This window comes from Zeugodacus cucurbitae, chromosome 5 (genome assembly GCF_028554725.1).
Source record: "Zeugodacus cucurbitae isolate PBARC_wt_2022May chromosome 5, idZeuCucr1.2, whole genome shotgun sequence".
In the NCBI taxonomy this organism is placed as follows: Eukaryota; Metazoa; Arthropoda; class Insecta; order Diptera; family Tephritidae; genus Zeugodacus; species Zeugodacus cucurbitae.
Window position 1 is genome coordinate 50,497,761 of NC_071670.1, and position 5,166 is coordinate 50,502,926.

General features: G+C 36.0%; 1 long non-coding RNA gene across 1 annotated transcript; it reads left to right on the plus strand.

Moving 5' to 3' along the window:
• The first annotated feature begins 2,591 nt into the window (after nt 1–2,591).
• Nucleotides 2,592–4,880, plus strand: LOC128922076 (uncharacterized). Its single transcript, XR_008471345.1, has 2 exons — nt 2,592–3,849; nt 3,963–4,880. It is a non-coding gene; the product is annotated as an uncharacterized LOC128922076 (long non-coding RNA).
• The last annotated feature ends 286 nt before the right edge of the window (nt 4,881–5,166 follow it).

Here is a 5,166-nt window from a genome sequence, read left to right on the forward strand (position 1 = left end):
AATAACTAAGCGAAATTATTAAAATTTACTACCGAAATTCGGAGACAGTGGCCACAACTTTAAGAGCGCTATGTCCTACGATAAAGCTCATTTCTGGGTGAATTGCTTCGTCAATAAGCAAAATATGCATTATTGTTTAGGCAGCAATCCACACGTACTCCATGAGTCACCATTGCTTCCCGAAAAAATTACGGTTTGGTGCGGTTTATTAGCCGGCGGCGTAATTGGCCCGTACTTCCCTGATGATCAAGATCGGCACGTGTCTGTGAATGGGATCGCTACCGCTCAATGATAACCGAATTTTTTGGACCGGATTGTAGGAATATGGATTTGGTTCCAACAGGACCGCGCCACAAGCCATACAGCGAATGTCATAATCGATTTATTGAAAACCAAGTTTGGTGAAAGTGTTATCTCACGAAATGGCCCAGTCAATTGGCCACCTCGGTCGAGCGATTTGACGCAGTTAGATTATTTCCTGTCCTGTTAAGTCTATGGTCTATGCCAACAAGCCGACGAGCGTGAAATTGAAGCAGAATCGGGCGATTTATGGTTGTAAACTTTTTAGCGCTCTTATTGAATAACCCTTTATATACAATGAGAGCTACTCTTCTACTACCAAACACCTCATTCGGACCTGTACTGTCAACAATTGAATCGTTTTAAGGAAGCGATCGTCCAGAAGTCGCCAGATTTAGACAATACGAAAAGCAATTGCGTTCTATATGTAAAACGACAGGCCATACATATAGTAACCCGCTAGAAACTTTGGGAGCTTGGTATATACCAACCGCGTAGTTCGTATCTGACACCAAGTGTTTACCCTAAATTTATCTCAAGAAAAGCTTGTGAGAATCGACTGCCCAAGTTTTTTTACAATAGGGGCGCGGTTTCTATAAGAGTGATTTTATAAAATTATCATCAAAATGGCAACAAGTTATCGATAAAATCGATACATACATATTTGGCATGAATCGAATCATTTTATATATGCTATTATAAATAAAACTTCAATTCATCATTCATTTTATTAGACCTATTATAATAAGTGGAGTTTTTGCCAAATATTAATATTTGAAGACAAGATTATTGCTATCCAATTGTTTGACTCATAAGCTGATGGTAAGCTCGAATAACATTGCAGTTTTCAGTTTATATTCAATAATTTTTTAACAAATTTAAAAGGAAATTGAGGGAACTCTTCCCAAGTAGCATAATTTTTTTCCATTACTGCTCTTTCTCATATATTTTCTAAACTGTATTTTATTTTCTAAATCAATTACGCTCGCTAAATTTTCCCTACAGGGTACATGTATATATTTATCTTCCACAATGTGTGTATGTCAGTTGCCATTTCTTTGCACAAATACAAATGTTAACACACCAATACTCGCTCACACACACAAACCAGCCTGCATATGTGTGCCCGATGTGCGATCGTTTAGTATGCATGTTCGTGTGTTAATTTTTGCATATTCTGCTGCATTGTAGCTTTTGTGGTACAATTGCAATTTAATTTCGCCCGGCAGCGCCAGCAGCAACACCAACAACTGCAACAATAACGAGTGCTTCAAATGCAGCAACTGTTGCCACTTTTACCACAGCTAATACTGCTGCAGTTGTGCGCCGCTGTCGACTGCTGCCACTTTTGTGGCAGCTAACAAAGCCTTTTAAACGACAGCCAACACTCGCTCACTCGCCAACACGAACACACATACATATACATACACGAGAATTTGTATTATTTATTGTCCATTTTTAATTAAATTCACTAGAATTTGCAGCTGCGTAAATGTTTGTCTGTCCTCTTAACTGCCCCTTCCCCTTCTAGCGTCGCTTTTTGGTGCAACGTGTATTTGGCATTCGGCTGCCCGTATTTGCCATCGCCTTTGATTTTTTTTTGCTGCAATTTCTCGCTCTTATTGTGATGCAAATGCTGCGGTGGTGCGGCCAAGTAAGTCGAAAACTCATTTAAGTGGCAAATTTCCACAAATGAAGTGTAATTTTTTAACTACAAGTTCCAGCTGATGGCTGCTTTCTTTGGTACTCTTGCAACTTCAATTATTTAATATTAGAAAGTTAGAGATTTTAGGAAGCTTTTGAGAATAATTGGAATTGCAAGGTTGACTAGAAGTGACCTTAGCGCTCAGAAGAAATGTAAAGGCATTGAAAGTGTAAAGATAATGACTTGAGGCCATTCTGAGTTATGACTGGAAAATATTTGAGATTCTTTGGGTGGTTCAAGATACCAAAAGTTTGCTCTTGTAGGTAGAAACTTCGTAAAAACTGCAGCTCTAAGTCTACTACTGGTTCGCATACCAACTTTATAACCTATAATCGAATATCGTACTGTAGAAATTAAATTTCCTCCAACGATAAAGAAAGATCACAAAAATTTAATAATAAAATTTCCTTATTGAATGTATAGTCTAAAGACTATAAACAAAGAAGATCCTGAGATTATGATATAATTTTCATAATGATTTTCATAAAGTGTTTTCAAATGAAAGTCCGTCATTAGATTTTTGTAAAGACAAAGATTCTATTAACCAGAGACCGCTACAACAACAACAACCGGATACCATTGAATAATAGGGTGCATAGCCTCTCACTAGTTTTGGACGCACTCTGTTAATATCCATATATGTACATATGTCCGAAAAACAATGAAAGACGTATATTGTGCTAATACAATTTATAATATTTGTCTTTATTCGATTTTATATGGTTTAGCTAATTTTATATTTTAAATGTTAGTTTTATACAAAGGTTGTCGATTTAATCAACTGCTTGCTGCGGATGGATGGTGAAAAACGAATGAAGATACGTGAATCGGAACGCAGGTCGAAAAAGAAGAAATCGCGGGTATCATTGACGATCCTTTCTATTCCCTTTTGTGTGGTGTATGGTGTTGTTATGTGTGTGGGTGTGTTGATGTGACAGTTTTCTTCTGTTCTGTGGTGAGTGTGGTGAATGTTATGTATCAGTGGTGTGGATTTGGATAAATGTTGTGTGCCAGTGTGGTATGTTGATGCTTAGTGAGTGTGGATGAATGTTACAGTTGGGGGTTGAGCCAGACTCATTTAAACATCCCGGCCCCCCTAGGCGAATGTTTTAGCCTAGCAGTCGCTGTAGTTGTTATAGCGTACCTACAAGGCTACTAAGGCTTGTGTTGCGCCAAGACTGTGATCCGAATTGGTCGTCAAGTTGATCGACAATATATGGTAATTTTTGTGTTAGTTTGAATGGATTATTCGTTACGGACTTATTCGACTGTCCTTGTGTATGCACTAATGTATGTTGTTGCGCGTATGAGAGCTCGTGATAGAGATCAATGGCTTTTTTACATTGCATTATTACTTTTGGATTACTTATTATGGACTTATTCGACTGTCCTTGTGTATGCACTAATGTATGTTGTTGCGCGTATGAGAGCTCGTGATAGAGATCAATGGCTTTTTTACATATGTGTGCATGTATGTGCATATATTTAAGAAAATATAATATGGTTTGTGCAATCCGGCTTGTTTTTCATTAAACATGTTTAAAAATGTTTGTAGGGTGTTGAGGAATAGACAGATTATATGTAGTATAAATGTTAGTATGTTTGCGCGATAAGAAGAGCGTGAAAACGGAATAGGTAATATGCGGTTATTTTATCCACTGCACCTTTTCATTACTTATTGGTTACTATGCAGCTTACTGCTTTCAGAAGCTGAAGGCGTATCGCCGGAACATATTGCAAGTGTCCATGTGCATATTTATATACTTGAATATGTTTTTTATATGTGTTATGTATATTTATATACAAATGTAAGCGCATTGGCAATTTGTGGTGTATATATGTATGTAAGTTTGTATATATTTTGTAAGTCGTGTATCTCTTTTTTATATCGGTATTTTGATTTTTACCGTCAATTATAATCATAAATTATAGCCGTTTAAATGGTTTTTGGTTACAGATGTTATTTTATCTAAGCCGAATTTTTGCATATAAATAAATAAAATCTGGAATCGATACAACTCAATTTATACCGCTTAAAGAGGTATGGGAATGTGTATAGATTGTGAGTTTATATTGCGTTTTCCGATCCAATTTATTTGCTCCTATTCTACAGGCTGCCAGCTGTTCTGTTGCTCGCTGTGCTTTGTTTCTGTTATAATGCAGCTGGAGGTGTGTATATTGTTGTTGTTATTTTCGAGCCCGTTTTTGTTACATTCACATTATGTTGATTATGTTATGTTAATGTTTAGTGCTTAGTTTACCGCCCGTTTGTTTTTGTATTTATGTTTGTTTTTTATTTATTTTTCTTCTGGACGAGTGATACTTATATTGCATACTTGTTTTGCACTGTTTCTTTCTTTTTGTTATAAGTTTGTATACTTATATGATTGTGTATATTTATACTCTCGCAACAAAAGTTGTTGTTTTATTTAAATATTTTGCGCAGTTGTATATTTTATTATTGTGTTAGTCACTGCACATTTATTTTATAAGAATATATATTCCGTTCACTGCAATTATTTTTTACTTTTCTTTTTGTATTTCCGAATTTTTGTCACCGCATTTTATGATTTTAATGTGTATGTATTTTATTTGATTTTTTGGTAGTATCACCAATAGTGCCTTTCAGTAAGGCTCGAAGGACCATGAATAATAGGGTGCATAGCCTCTCACTAGTTTTGGACGCACTCTGTTAATATCCATATATGTACATATGTCCGAAAAACAATGAAAGACGTATATTGTGCTAATACAATTTATAATATTTGTCTTTATTCGATTTTATATGGTTTAGCTAATTTTATATTTTAAATGTTAGTTTTATACAAAGGTTGTCGATTTAATCAACTGCTTGCTGCGGATGGATGGTGAAAAACGAATGAAGATACGTGAATCGGAACGCAGGTCGAAAAAGAAGAAATCGCGGGTATCATTGACGATCCTTTCTATTCCCTTTTGTGTGGTGTATGGTGTTGTTATGTGTGTGGGTGTGTTGATGTGACAGTTTTCTTCTGTTCTGTGGTGAGTGTGGTGAATGTTATGTATCAGTGGTGTGGATTTGGATAAATGTTGTGTGCCAGTGTGGTATGTTGATGCTTAGTGAGTGTGGATGAATGTTACAGTTGGGGGTTGAGCCAGACTCATTTAAACAACCATCTTCA